This window comes from Hibiscus syriacus, unplaced genomic scaffold (genome assembly GCF_006381635.1).
Source record: "Hibiscus syriacus cultivar Baekdansim isolate YM2019G1 unplaced genomic scaffold, ASM638163v2 tig00111059_pilon, whole genome shotgun sequence".
NCBI classification, from domain to species: Eukaryota; Viridiplantae; Streptophyta; class Magnoliopsida; order Malvales; family Malvaceae; genus Hibiscus; species Hibiscus syriacus.
In genome coordinates this window covers 418,307-435,280 of record NW_024062966.1, presented here as the reverse complement: position 1 = coordinate 435,280, position 16,974 = coordinate 418,307, and the positions used below count along the sequence as shown (strand labels likewise).

Sequence of the window (16,974 nt, the reverse complement as noted above, 5' to 3'; positions counted from 1 at the left end):
AATATAAACTATTGTCTATAAACTATAGGTTACATATATAGTTTATATAACATATAAATAGATTGTATATACATATACTATAGGTTATATATATAGTTTATATATAATATACATAGTTTATACATACATGTATTATAAGTTACATATATAGTTTACATGTATACATATACTATAGGTTACATAGATTAACTATTGTTCATTCATGGTTTTAGGGTCTATGTTTAATGTTTAGGGTTTAGGGTTTAGGGTTTAGGGTTTCTATAAACTATATAAATAATGTACTTTATATGGTTTATATATGTAAGTTATATATATATAGTTTATATATACTATACATAGTTTGTACATACATGTACTATAAGTTACATATATAGTTTACATGTATACATATACTATAGGTTACATATATTAACTATTGTTTATAGACTATAGGTTAATATTACATATATAATCTATATAAACTATATAAGAATTATCAAATGTGTCTATACATATATAGTTTATAAAGTTTAGGGTTTAGGGTTTATGTTTAGGGTTTTATAAACTATATACTTTATATTATATACTTATATACTTTATATATAAACTATATAATTTATACATAGTATATATAATTTATAGTTTATATTAATAAACAATATAATTTATACATAGTATATATAATTTATAATTATACATAATATATAAATATAAGTTGTATATATTTAAATATAATTCATATATAATTTATATACTAACTATATAATTTATATTAATAAACTATATAGTTTATATAGTATATAATAATATAAATATAAACTATATAGTTTATATATACACTATATAGTTTATATTAATAAACTATATAGTTTATACATAATATATATAGTTTATATATTTTTACTTATAATTTCATATTTGTTCAATTTAGTCATTAATTTAATATTTTTTCATAAAATTGATCAATGATTATTTATATTCTTAGAATTTACTCTAAATCGTATACAATTACAAATTACAATTTAACGTTTACGAAAGACGGAAATAATTAATCCAAAAATAAAAATTGACTCGATTTGAACTCAATCCGTATCTGATAAAGATCCGACCTGAATTTTATCTGTCAATGATGTCACCCGATCTGAACGAGATCCGCCTGAAGTCCATCCGAACCTGAATTAAACTGGTCTTTATCTGTTCCAGACCTGAACTGACATCGATCAAACTGAAAGTAACCCGACCTGAACCCGATCTGTACCTGGTGTCAAATCAACCTGAAAATGACTCGACCTGATCCTAGTTGAAGCATCAAATTTACCTGACTTGACATGTATCCGTTTTTACCTGACCTGACAGGATCCGACTGAAACCTGAACGATTACTCGATTTTACATCCCTAATACTAGATAGAGACCCCATGCCACCCAGTTAGGAGGGAAGTGAAACCATTGTGATAATTGTAATGACTCCGAGGAGGCAGACCTGGCGGTGCCGGTGGTGAAGGGTGGCCTTGGTAATAGTAACCTTGATAGCCAGGTGGCGTTGCTGACGAATGATGACTATGATTATATACAACTGCTGGTGGCGGTGGTGGGAACCCTGGAGATGAGTCCCCTGTTTTGCAATATAACAGTCAATTTTGTTCAAATACTTGCACTTCATATAAAGAAAATAATTACTGAGATTACCAAACCAACTAATCGTTTGCCTGATGGGTTTAGGGGATGATGAGACACATTTTGATGGTTGTAACTCATTGTTCCAAATTTTAGACTCCGGTACGATGCTTGTCGGGAGATAGTAAAAGATTGCACAAATGAAGAAATATTTTCTTTCTTTTGTTGAGTTTAGAATGCAATTCTTTCTAGCTAATATTGAATCAGACAAGGGAAAAAACAAAGGGAACCGAAACTGATGTAATCTATATAACTGACAGATCTAAAAATTGAAAAATGAGGTTTAAAATTTTAATACTCGGTTCTAAAAATTTGGGTGTGCAAATTTTCTTATTTTTTCCTATTCTCATTAGTAAACTAAACTAAATTTAACATTTTTCTCAAAATAATAAGTGTGCAATGACTCCCTATTGATCCCTGTACATCCGCCCCTGATCTATATCGTTCTTTCTCTTTGTTTTAATCTATAATTTTAAAACACCAATTAAGTGGCCTTCGTACTAAAGAAATTGTTATTATTTTATGAGAACTCGAGCACCATAGATACTAGAGGCAGTGCCAGCGCTAGGCCAAGGTAGAAGGTTCGCCGCCCAGGACCCAAAAATTAAAAAAATAGTATAATATTTTTATTAATTTTTATAATAAATTAAAAAATTGTAAAATAAAATTAGGCAAACTACGTATTAGTACTTAAAACTATCAGTTTTGATCTGTTTTAATACCTAAACTTTTAATTTTTTTCAAAATCATACATAATGTTTAATTTTCATTTCATTTTAGTATCCGCTGTTAAAAACTTAATGCATTTAGTACCTAAACTATCAGTTTTTGTTTGTTTTAATACTTAAATTTTCAATATTTTTTAAACTTAACATTAAATTTTGAATGGGATACTAAAATGAAACAAAAAACTAAAGCTTTTATCAGCCAATACTAAATCAAACAAAAACTAAACTTTAGGTATGATTTTGAAAAAATTAAAAATTTAGGTACTAAAACAAAAAAAAACTGATAATTTATGTACTTAACGTGTAATTTACCTAATAAAATAATGAGGTCCATGAATTTATTAAAGTGTCAATTGTCATCATTGAATTTTATCTTAATGTTAATAAACTATTCTTATAATAAAATTATAATTCAATATTTCTTTCCCAAAATTAAAAAAAATCATTTGAATCTCTTTAATTTTGGTCCTTCCAAATTCCCACCATCAATCATCAAATCTATTTCTTGATTTTCCATATCAATGAAAAATTTTATTAACGTTATTTTTTATTTAAAACTCAAAGAGATAAAAAAAAATAAGTATTATCATGCTTCTTTTTTAGTTAATGTTTCTCGATTCCTCTAAAAATTATTATTTTCATTTTTTAGTTTGTCATATTTCTCGCACACCAAATCATAATTGTTTATCAATATAACAAATTTAAATTGTTTAAATATATTAACATATTTCTTAATTTTTTTATATAGGGATGCACTTTTTATTTTTGCCCGAGTCAAAAAATAATCAAGATCGGTCTTGACTAAAGGTGTGACTGTTCAATATCAAAAAATTGAGAGTCATTTTAAATAAATTTTATTTTATACTTACCTCATATTAATAAAAAATAATATATGATTTTAAAGGGAATAGTAACGTTACAGTCATCGTACTATATCTAATAAGTATTTAAAAAAAATACTATATCTAATAAGTCTACGCATATTTTTTCTGAGTTATATTTAAATGTATGCTTTGCGCTGATTTATCGATATTAATTTAGATTATGATATTTTGAAATTTTAGCCTAACAGTAAATTGTAATATTTTACTTAATTACAATGATCTAATATATTATTTTATAATAATTCTTGATATATATAGGAAGGGATTTCAAAGTTTCTAGACCATGCGAGGTAAGGGTATTATTCAGCTAAGCGACATGTCATCAAGTCGTGTTCCCACGTGTCAATCGTAGAAACATTCTACCTTGACAAAGTGGTTAAATCTAATTGGCAAACGCCTTAGGGTGTACACATCAACGGCTGTTCCTGATGACACAAAAACAATCGATTAAACTGGAAACTTATTTGATTGGTCAAGGAACCAAAGTCGAGACCATGAACTGAAGGTGCTAGAATTTACAAATCCGTTTACCTAAATACCCCTTCTGGAAATATCATGCTTGCTTATCTAAAGCTCAAAAGGATTCCTTTCTAGAGAATACTTAAATGCAAAGAAAATAAGAAGAAAAGGTTTTTCTTGAAGTCCCTCATCAATATATTGCAAGTCTTAAAGTCCCATAGCTGTAATCTATATTACCAAACAATTCTCCGTTCAAAGACCATGGCAGCAACACCCGAAGGAAACGCTAAACTAGAAAAAGTAGCCCATGAACAACCAAAAGCAGCACCACCATCGGAAGAAGAAACTAAGAAGTGGGGCACACACGTGATGGGAGCGCCGGCGGCCCCTAGTTCCCATCCAGACAACCAGAGGGCAGCTTTATGGAACGCCGGTGACCACCAGCAAATCTATGAGATACCCTACGTCGTTTATTCGCCTGCAGAAAAGCCAAGCCATAATAATCCTTTAGAATCCGTGATTAACATGTTCAATACCTGGAGTAGCAAGGCGGAGTCCATAGCACGCAACAACTGGCACAACCGTAAGTTCATTCTCAATTGCATACATCTCGATAACTACATGATCAGATATACTTACAAGCATGAAATTTACAGTGAAAACGGGACCGTCCGTATCGGAAGCCGCATGGGGTAAACTAAACCTGACGGTAAAAGCTATAACGGAGGGTGGATTCGAGTCTCTGTTCAAGCAGATTTTCGCGGCCGATCCGAACGAAAGGTTGAAGAAAACATTCGCGTGTTATCTGTCGACGACAACAGTTGTCGTTCATTTCTCCATCGGGTCAGGAGACTTGGAGCTACTACAAGGTGATGATACCATTGGCGAATATAGGGAGAGTGAATCCAGTGGTGATGAAAGAAAATGAAGGGGAGAGCTATATTCAGATTGTGACGCTGGATGGGCATGAGTTCTGGTTCATGGGATTTGTTAGTTTTGAGAAAGCATCGGTTCACCTTTCAAACGCTGTGCATGATTCCAAGGCTACTTAGTGCCACGGTTATGTTTTGGACCGTTTAGTACTCCACTATGCCTAAGTACATTCCAGATGTTTTTAGGATATGTGTCCGTTGTACTGTGTACTCTTTTGTATTCTTTTTCTACAAAATTTTTAACTTCTTTATTTGTGTACTTTTTAATTTTGAATCATTACCTATTTCTATTTGGCTTAATTCGTTATTCTTATTAAATTTAGTAATATTTTGTAAAATCTTTTTTATCAAATCAAACCACAACAAATTTAAGTCGAGTTGAAAGGGAATCACAGTGGAATTTTATTTTCTAAATTTGATTTATTAGGTTTTCTTTGAATAAAGGCGAATTGATATTTCATAAAATAATATCTATTGTTTTTAAATTGTTTAACTCCCATTTCAATTTTTTTTTTTTGTAAAATGGTTACTTTGTATTAGAAATTACAAAGTACACCACTCCAATGACCTCATTAAAAAATCTCCCTAATCCTAAGTAGAGGAAAAAGAGTGAACATTGGTATGTAAGAAAGTCTAACATGAATCCTAGAATAAACAAAAACAACAATCGATAACTACACCACTATAACCGCCGAAACATGCTACATTAATGTGGTTCACACTGCCCCTAAATAGAATTTACCAAGGGACTACACACATCCAAAACAAAACAACACCATGCTACAAGCTCCAAGACATAAGACAGATGCATATACCTAACAATGGATACAAGAAATACATAACCCACTGTAATAACTAAGACCAGGAAACACCGCCACTGCATCACTCGTGCAGCCCCATCAAGGGCCTGAAAAAACACGTCCGAAATCAAAGCGAACTGAATCTAAAAAATCAACACCCAGAGCTGAAAGTGCCAGTACCAACAAGAAGCACCGAACCAAACGATCACCAAGGAAACAATCAAGAAAATCCAACTTTACTCTGTTCTTAATACGGAAACACAACCCGAAATGTACCACCCTAAACTGAATCCAGTACTATAAAGCACCACAAAGCATCTGCAGTAGCACGAGCCATCACCGCTACAAAGGTAAACGCCCTCCATGCCACCAACGTGATCCCACCTCAAAATCCAATCTGTTAACCACTACTAAACATACTAAAACTTGCTTCTCTACCCTTGGAACCAAGCTACTTCCATTTCACAAAGAGAAACCTCTTAGAAAAGACTGAAACGATTCGCCCCCTCGAACTTGAATTTAGAGACCACAACAAAAGAAACCTCAAGAAACCTTGAGCACTTGGATAATAAAAAAGACGACCAAACTAAAATCTTGTTCTCTAGACAATGGCAAAAAACAACCTCACAAAAAAACGAGCTGCTACACTAACCCAGAACACGAAAAGATGGGAAACTCGAACACCCCTTCTATAACAACACCCGAAACAACCACTATAACTCCATCATGCGTCGCACTACCTTCCAAAAAACCTAAAATAAAACACGCCTCTGACTACTCGACACAAACTGCTCATGCCCATCCAAAACACCCTCAAGACCTACGCCTTCTTTCACTAACGAAACCTGGTGAATTCCGCAAGCAACAAAACATGCTGCCAACATTCCACTAACGACCAGAATCCTCTGACTCAACGCCTTGAAACTACATAACCCCCATACCACCTTTCTTGGGACCAGATTCATCTACACATGTCTCTATGAAACTAGAAACCTCCGCTAGCTACTGCAAACCACGCTCCGCCTTCGACCAGAGCCCGACAATGCAAACACGAACCTCACGACAATGAAGAACTTCCAAAGGAACTGCACCTCAATACCACAATTGGAACAGGAAACCAGCAAGCTGCAACGGAACCCTCCTTCAACCTAAGACACATCTCATCACCAACAACGCTGCAAACTCCGCTCCACCACCGGCTGGAGTGCCAACAAGGACCACACAATTCAAAACACAAAACGCAGGAGCGGGCAGTCGTCACCGACAAGTCTTGAGCCAACACGAATTTTCTTCTTTGAAAAATACACACACAACATCATAACAAAAGCAATCCACTACCCTCAAACTTGAGATAATCAAACGCGCAAAGGCCTGGTTCGCAAAAGCAATTACACAAATAGCTTGCAAGCAGTTTTAAAGAATCACAAACTGACTCCAGAGCTGACAAGAAAACCACGCGGAGTCTCACGAATATGAACTAAATCACAAGAAAACCCCAAAAAACACCAAGACAGGGCTGACCAAACCTATGTACAACGACACGGTGTTGGATTATAGAGATCAAGAGAGAAGCGGTCAAAAGAGAGCGAGAAACCAACCAGAGCGGTGGTGGAGGCGGCCACCACCGCCCAAACAACGACGGCGGATTATTAGTTAAAGAGTAAGAAAATATGTTTGTATTTAAATTGAAATTATAAACAGAAGCACATTAATAACTAATGCTAACAAATGCTTTGATTCAAATAGAACCGAATTTTAAATACATTCCCGACTCCCATTTCAAATTAATTTTGAAAATTTTAAGTTCACCCTCAAATTATGACCCTTGTTTCATATTGGTTCTTAAGTTAGGAAGATTAATTTAAAATGAGGGTTGAGATTAGTTTAGAATGTTTAAAAGTTTAGGATCAAATTTAGAATGAGAATCGTAGTTTAAGGATAAGATACGATATTAAAAAATTTAAAGATCAATTTAAAATTAGAGTTATACTTGAGGATATAAAACGTAATTAACTCATTATTTTCAGTTTAAATGGTTTAGGGATGGTTTAAGAAATGTTTAAAAACAATGAATGTAATTTTAATTAATACTAAAAAGTAAAAGGGAAAAACAAATTAAATTCCTAAAATTCCATGACAACTGTAATTTACCCAAAACTTTAATTAGTGAAATAGAAATGTAATTAAAGAAAAGGCGGAGAATCCTCCTGTATGGGGTCAATTGTGATTTGAAAAACGTGAACGATTATGTCTTGCCATTTCCAGAAGGTGAATTCGCCCTCACCTTCCTGCTAACTTCATATCTCATAACATAACGCGGAAAATCTATCAATAAATACAACACGGCATCGCATTGGCAGCCATCATAAAATAGCTCTGAGACTGAGAGTTTGATTATTTCTAAAATCAAAGTTGGCATTAGTTGACGGAGAATTGCATTTGCAGAGAGAAGTTAAATAATATGTCGAAGACGGAAGAGCCGGTGGTCGGAGTCCCATACTATGGCGGTCCGAGGATGGATGGTTACCAGGGAGGGAGGATACCGCCGGACGCGATATACGGGGACCCAAAGGGGATTCCGATTAAGCAAACCATGTACCGTGACCCGCTCCTTTCAATTGCCCTTACTGTGGAAATCCTTAACCCTTTTGTTGTTGTCCCCCCCCCCCCCAAGATTGCCAGTTTTGAGAAATCAGATGCTTGTGCTGTGGTGGATATGCCGCAATGGTGGCAAAAGAGTTTTGCTTTGCCTGCATGATAGGAAATGCTACCTGTTTATATGCATTTTTCTATATTTTCTCAAAATAAACTTATGTCTATACAAGGACATTTGACATGGATAAAATTTTTACAATATTTCGAATTGCAAATTAGACAATGTTAAATTTCACATTACTCTTTCTTTTTTATATTAAAATTGTTAAATATCTACAATTATAATGAAGATTTATAATCAAAATATAAACTAAACATGGACATTTTCCTATAACCATTAACACAAGATATTTTCTACTTGAAATTATATAAGAAATAAACGAGAAAAGTTCAAATGATGGTTATAAATAAATCTAATTGTATTGACAAATGAACTATAAAAGTAGGTTTAACGACTGAAGAATCGTCGATAAATTGTAAATTAAAGCCAAGCGGCGTGAGAAAATATTCATGAATGCAAATTATGTATTCAACCTTATTCGAAAGTCTAATGTAGAGAAGATCTAAAGGATAACAAATAAACACAATATTGATCAGTAAATGTGACATCATATTCAATCCTAAAAAATTAAAGGAAAACGATCGATAAAAAAACATAAAAATGTGTGGAAGGACAAAAGAAAATATATTATAAAAATATAATTATTAAAAAAATTTAAAAATATATATCCAGATATAATATGAAAAACATCAACGACCGACTGATGATTAACATTTAAATTATGTTGTTGCCTACTAATCAAAAATTAAAAAAATAAAAGTAAGCGGGGCTTTGATTTAATAAATGTAAGAAATCTTATTGTAAAATAAGGGATAGTTTAGATGCTATTCAATTAGTGAAAAGCAAATCCGTACTTGATGGACCTCGAGTTTGAGCTTCAATCAAGTTAAGTCTAAGAATGTTTCGAGTTCAAGTTTTTTTGAATTTTAATATTTTATTTTGAGTCTAGATTAAAAACTTTAAGCTCATGAGCTTTCAAGTTGTGTCGAATTTTAATTTTGATTTCAAGTTAGACTTCAAGTTAAGCTTGATAATTTGAAGCTTGCGAACTTTCAAGTTAATCATGCTCAACTTTAAACATTTCAAGAGCAATACTCTAGCTCTACTTGGCTTGTTTACAATCTTATTTCCTTGATTGTTTATTATTTGCATTTGCATGTTGGCCGATGTGACTCTTGGTGTCACACCCCAATTTAGGGGGTTAGATTTTAATAATTTTAAATATCGAATTAAAGTCGTAACAAGGGAGAAATTGAAGACCAAATTGTAAATTTTTAAAAGTTTCAGCTCAGTTTTGGAACCTGTGGGAAATTTAGGGACTTGGACTAGAATTATCCCAATTTTTTTGGTCAGTGAAAAATAAAAAATTCAGAAATTTTCCCATGTGTTTGTGTTTCATCCCCAAAACCCTAAATCAAACAAACTCCATCATCAAGTCTTCGATCATCGATTCACATGCCCCCGACAGTCACTGACCGGTGGTTGTCACTGCCCATCCCAAAATGTCTCTCCTTGTTAGCCCGACCAAAACCCCTAAGGTCGTTCGATGCTAGCTATCGTCGTTCGCCGTGGGGGGAGCTCGCTATAGTTCATCAAATCCCTAGCGTCGCCGCTACTTTTTCCCTGATTATGGCCAGTCTAGATATCAGTTTGGCTCACGACCGTCATCATTGCACTCCCCACCTTCGTCCGCTCAAAACCCGACCGATGGGTCGGGTCAACGTCGCCAATTTTGTCTTGCCGTCGACGTGGGTAAACTCTCCGAACTAATTCTGATCATTTTACGTTTTTTGGTTGAGTTTTTGATATGTTTTGGGTTTAGTTTGGCAAGTGGTTGAACGATTAGTGCTCGGCTGCCATCCCCGACCTCCGTTGTCGTCGTACGCGCCGCCACGAGCCGACAGTGCACATGAGGCTCTCCAATTGGTCCATGAGCATTCTAGAAACGATCCAGGTGGACCGAACCAACCCAAACCGACATGACCGAGTTATTCCGAACTGAGTCAACTCGTCTGAGTCAAGTCGTTGACTTTGACTTTGACAAAAAAAACTTAAATTTTTTGAAAAGTTCTATTTTATGTTTTTCGACGTAATGAGTCCGATTCTAAAGTTCATTTTGCCAAATTCACACCCGATAAGCCGTTTTTCAGTGTTTTATCTTCGGATTAAATTTGGTTTCTCAATTAAGTTCAGTTTCTGACGTAAATTCGGCTGCTATGTATCTGAGGAATTATTGGACGTTGAATTTAAGTTCGAGAGTGATTAATTGGAATTTAAATGTTAGATCGGTAGAGCACGAAGATCGAGGTAATACTTTACCACCTTTTATATGCTTTCCGGAACTTGTTGATAATTGGTAATTGCATCGATGAAATGATTGATCCTTTGGGTAAAATTAATTATTTTTGGACTCAAACAGAATTTTGGTAAAAAGAAAGTAAATTGTATAAGACTCAGATGACTCGCATAAGAAACTAGAAGATCGATCGGAAATAATTATATCAGTGATTCATTAATAAATGAATTGACTTCAAGATCCGTAAATTTTGACTTATTTTTTAAAAGGTTAAATATCAGGAATATTTGGATAAGAAATTACCAAAAATGACCATATGAGGTAAAATTATGAAAATGCTCTTGTACTGTAAAAGACCAAGACTTCCCATAATGGTGAAAAATAACCCATAAAGGACATACTTGACCAATTATCAGAAAAAGTATGTTTGGATTGAAAAGGAATTACCGAAATGTCATCGAGCTATGAAATAACTAAAATAACTTCCAATGATCAAATGACCAAAATACCCTGACCTTTAAAGGAACAAGAATACTTTAAACCTGATTTGTTGAAAACATTTTGATGTTTCGATATAACAATTAATTATAAATGAATTTAAGATTTTACAAATGATTTTCTAAGTATATTCGATTTAATTACTCGAATATCAAATTATTACTCCAAGTCTTTCAAGATCAATTTCAAACCTTACTAAATGTGTAAAATTGTGTTTTATACTTAAACTATTTTTTAAACAATTTTCACAAAGTATTTTGAACCAAAATCAAGCCTAAAATCAATTTTTCAAAGTGATGCACCGATGCACCAATCCATGCATTTATGCATCGATGCACATACCATGCATCGATGCACTCAGTGTATTTGATGCATCGATGCACTCAGGCTATTTTGAAACATCGAATGCATTTTATGCATCGATGCACTCTTAGTGCACCGATGCACTAAGGGTCCAACAGTCAAAATATTTGAATTTTACACTTGATGCACCGATGTACCTTGTGCATGCATCGATGCACTGACGCTCCCAACTGATTTTATTAATTATTTTCACACTTAAACGACTCTATTGACTCCACTAAGTATCCCCAACTTTCAGAATCAATTGAAGGAGTATTTAAACAAGTTCTGAAGCCATTGATCAATATGAAACAACAAGAAATTATTGAGACACAAGAGAGAAAGCATCAAACACCAAATTTGTGCAAATCAAGACAATTTTCATTCAATTTTCATTTTGCTTTCAAGAACACAATTTGTGCTCAATTGTAATTATCTTTGAGTGTTCTTATCTTGTTCTAGAATTGTGCAAACATATTGCCTTATGAGGTTTTTCTTTGTAAGTTGCAAATTTGTATTTCTCTTTGAAAAAGAGTGTGATCAAGAATTGGGGTATAATTCTTGAGGGAGTTATAGGTTACTCTTTATCCTCGAAGAAAGAAAATAGTGAATTTGTTGGAATTTTTGCAAAAGCTTCCACCAAAATTAATTGCCAATTCACCCCCTCTTGGCCTATTCCATCGATCGATTAACTCAACAATTGGTATCAGAGCCTCACTCATTTAAAGGTTTAATCGTCTCTTGATTCGATTCGGGAAGAGTTTACATCGATTATCAAGTCATCAATGGCCTCTACTCAAACTCCGACTTCGGTCTGATTCATTGCCCGTCAACAAGCCTCCTTTCTTCAATGGAGTTAATTATGCTTATTGGAAGAATATGATGATGTATTTCATTCAAGCAAGTGACATGGGAGCATGGAATATCATAGAAGACGGATAAATCAAACCTTCCACTCATCAAAGATTGTGGAGTGAAGGAGAGACAATAATGTTCCAGCTCAACTCCAAAGCTATCCATACTATCTTTTGTGCTCTTGGACCGGATGAATACGGAAGAGTTTCATCTTACACAACTGCCAAGGAGATATGAGACAAACTTCAAGTCACTCATGAAGGCACAAACGAGGTAAAAGAATCTAAAATTAGTCTTCTAACTCATAGCTATGAAAATTTCAGGATGAAACCGGATGGAGACGTCAAATCTATGATGGATAGATTCTCCACGTTTGTCAATAGTCTCAAATAGTATTGAGAAATCATTCCAAATGACAAGCTTGTAAGGAAGTTAGTTTACTCTCTTCCAAAAGTTTGGCAATCAAAGAAGAAGACGATCATCGAGGCTAAGAACTTAAAATCCTTGACCCTCGATGAACTTATTGGGTCTCTCCTCACTTATGAAATGATGCTTAAAAGAGGAAGACCTTGAGAAAAGATACGAGCCAAAGAAGGAGACGGAGAAGAAGAATAACATGGGAGTTGCTCTCAAATCAACAAAAGATGAGAGTGATTCGGATGAAGATGACGAAGATGAGGAAATGGAATTGTTTTCCAAATGGTTCAGAAAAATGACGAGGCCTAACCGAGGAAGAAAATTCAAACGAAATGAAGGCTTCAAAAATGAACCAAAAGAGAAGGACCCGATCATTTGCTATGATGCAAAAGTCGAGGCATGTCAAATATGATTGCCCTCAATTGAAGACAAAGGGTCAATCAAAGATTAAGCACAAGGCTCATGTGGCTATATGGAGCGATGAAGAAGGTTTCGATGAAGAGGAACAAGAAGTAGCAAACTTGTGCTTAATGGTATTCGGGGAAGATTCTAAGGTAACCTCTAACTCATTTGACTTAGATGATTTATCTTAAGATGAGTTAGGGAATATAATGGGTTCGCTTCGGATTATGAGAAATTGATTTTAAATATAAAATGATATTTCAAAATTGAAAAATGAAAATAAACTCATATCCAAAACCAACAATGATCTTGAAAGTAAAATCAAAGATTTGCAAATCAAACTAGAAGAGTTTGAAAAGAAAAATTTGGATTTGCAAAATTTACTTTCAAAGGTCAATGATGATCATCAAAAGAAAAATTGATGATCTTAAAGCTTCTTTTGATAAAGTTGGAACAAAACATTTTGAAAATGGAGAAAATTCAAAATCCAACTTTGTTAGAAAAAGTTTTAACAACTACAATCATAGAGGTCCCCGAAGAACCTCTAATGAAAAAATTGTTAGAAGTATATGGGTTCCTAAAGGACTCATTACAACTAAGGATAAGAATATCCTACACAAATGGATACCTAAGGGGACTAGAATTTTGAAAACTAATGAATATGGACCCAAAAGAATTTGGGTACCAAAAATAAAAAATTAATCTATGTTTGTAGGAAAATGAGCATTGCTATAAGGCACGAGAAATAAATTCAAACTCATGGTACCTTGATAGTGGATGCTCAAGACACATGATCGGAGATAAAAGCTGATTCATAGAGCTTAACACCAAAAATGGAGGAGAAGTGACTTTTGGTGATAATTCAAAAGGTCACATTAAAGGTAAAGGTACAATAGGTAATACCTCTTCTATATAAATTAGAAATATTTTTTTATATGAATGGATTAAAGCATAATCTTTTGAGCATTAATCAATTTTGTGATAAAGGATTCAATGTCATGTTTGAAACGAATGGTTGTAAAGTTATTGACATTGCATCTAATCAGATTATGCTTGTTGGTCATAGAATAGGAAACATTTACATGGTGCATTTAGATTCCATAGATATGACTAAATTTATGCCTAGTTTCTAAGGATGAGCATGATAGTTGGGTATGGCATAGGAGACTAGGACATGCTAGTATGAGTGTTTTGCAACGGCTAATTCAAGGAGATTTAGTAAGAGGGTTGCCTAAACTAAAATTTGATAATGATAAAATCTATGATGTTTGTGCTAAAGGAAAACAAAAGCGAGTTTCTTTAAATCAATTAATGATGTATCACTAGTAGAGTATTACAATTGATCCATATAGATCTTTTTGGGCCAACTAGGACTACTAGCTTGGGTGGAAAACAATATGCATTTGTCTTGGTAGATGACTATTCTAGATATACTTAAGTTCTATTCTTAAGTACTAAAGATGAAGCATTAGAAAAATTCATCACGTTTTCAAAAGTAATCCAAAACGAAAAAGGTTACTCTATAACTAGTGTTAGGAGTGATCATGGAACTGAATTTGAAAATCTTGGATTTACTGAATTTTGTAATTCTAATGGTATTAGCCATAATTTTCAGCACCTAGAACCCCTCAACAAAATGGAGTTGTTGAGAGGAAAATCGAACTTTAAAAGAAATGGCTAGAACCATGCTTTGTGAAAAATTTGCCAAATATTTTTGGGCGAAGCCACAAATACCGCTTGTTATATTATTAATCGAGTAATGATTAGGCCTATTTTGAAGAAAACTCCATATGAACTTTTTAAAAATAAAAAGCCTAACATTAGCTATTTTCATCCTTTGGATGTAAATGTTTTGTTTTAAACAACAGTAAAGACAATCTGGCAAATTTGATGCTAAAACTGATGAAGGAATTTTTCTGGGTTATTTCTTAAATTCTAAAGCTTATCGAGTATTTAATAAAAGAACTTTAGTTGTATAAGATTCTATACATGTTTTCGATGATAATCGCCTTTCGAGGAAGGATTCTTGTGTGAATGATGATGTAGGGATTATAAATATAAATGACGTTGGACATGACATTGAAGAACCATCATCAAAGGAAGAAACGAAAGATGAGGAAACTCATGATCCTCTCGAGAATCCAACCATTGAAGAAAGGGAAATATCTACCAAGAGAGTAAACCTATGTCAAGGATGGTGAGATTATAGGTGATCCATCCAAAGGGGTAACAACTCGATCTTCTCTTAGAAATATTTGTAATTATGTTGCATTTATCTCAAGAATAGAGCCTAAGAATATTAAAAAAGCATTAAAAGATGAACATTGGATTATAGCTATGCAAGAAGAGTTAAATCAATTTGAGAAAAGTAAAATATGGACATTAGTTGAAAGGCTTCGTAATAAATCTACTGTAGGTACTAGATGGGTATTAGAAATAAAGCTTGATGAAAAGTGGTAATAGTGAGAAACAAGGCTAGACTTGTTGCTCAAGGGTATACTCAAGAAGAGGGCATAGACTATGATGAAACATATGCTCCCGTATCTAGGATTGAAGCAATTAGAATGTTATTAGCATTTGCATGTTTTCATGAATTTAAATTATATTAAATGGATGTTAAAAGTGCATTTTTAAATGGTTTTATAAATGAAGAAGAGTATGTGGAACAACCTCCTGGTTTTGAAGATTTAAAATTTCCAAATCATGTTCTTAAATTGACAAAAGCACTTTATGGTTTAAAATAAGCTCCTAGAGCTTGGTATGAAAGATTGTTAATCTTTTTAATTGAAAAAGGTTTTTCCAAAGGGGAAGGATGACACTATATTGTTTTTAAGCATAAAGGTAAAGATTTATTAGTAGTTCAAATTTATATTGATGATATAATATTTGGTTCTGCTAATGATGTTCTTTGCCAAGAATTTTCTAAGCTAATGTAAAGTAAATTCGAGATGAGCATGATGGGGAAGCTCTCATTTTTCTTGGGACTCCAAATCAAGCAAAGAAAAGATGACATCTTCATCAATCAAGCTAAGTACGTCAAGAAGTTTGGACTGGAAAATGGGAAAACTCATGACACTCCAATGAGCTCATCAACAAAGCTTGACATAGATGAAGGAGGTAAATGTGTGGATGTTAAATTATATAGGTCAATGATTGGATCTTTGCTCTATCTAACTGCAAGTAGACCGAACATTATGTTTAATGTTTGCTTATGTGCTAGATTTCAATCATGCCCTAAAGAATCACATTTACTAGCTGTTAAGAGAATCTTTATATACCTTAAGGACACTCCTAGTTTAGGACTTTGGTATCCTAGAGACTCTAGCTTTAGCTTGCATGCCTTTTCTGGTGCGGATTATGGAGGATGCAAATTAGATAGGAAAAGCACCTTCGGTACTTGTCAATTCCTTGGAAATATGCTGATTTCTTGGTTTTCAAAGAAACAAAATTGTGTTGCATTATCTACCACTGAAGCGGAATACATTTCAGCCGGTAGTTGTTGTGCACAAGTTTTATGGATGAAACAACAACTTTTTGATTATGGAATTGAGGTAGGTATCATTCCTATCAAGTGTGACAATACTAGTGTTATTTGTCTCACTAAAAATCTCATCCAACACTCTAGAACTAAGCACATTGAAATAAGACATCACTTATTAGAGACCATGTTGCTAAGGAAGATGTAGTTCTAGAATTTGTTGATACTTTGCACCAATTAGCGGATATCTTACAAACCTTTAGACAAAGAAAGATTTTGGACATTAGGAGAGAATTAGGTTTAACTGACCTATATTCACTTAGTGTTTAAAATATTTTTAGCACTTTAGAATAATGAAAATGCTTATAATAATAATTTTTTTTGCATTCTTTGCTATTAGTTAGGGGGTTTTGTGTTCTTTGGTAAAAATTAATTTTATGTTCAAATGTAGTTTAAGGATTAATTTGATTGATTGAACATGATTAATTTTCAATATATGAGTTGCCAAATAC

General features: G+C 33.5%; 2 pseudogenes; both read left to right on the top strand.

Moving 5' to 3' along the window:
* The first annotated feature begins 3,934 nt into the window (after positions 1–3,934).
* LOC120151506 lies at positions 3,935–4,778 on the top strand (annotated as a pseudogene).
* A 3,115-nt stretch (positions 4,779–7,893) lies between these two features.
* Positions 7,894–8,223, top strand: LOC120151557 (annotated as a pseudogene).
* Positions 8,224–16,974: the final 8,751 nt, after the last annotated feature.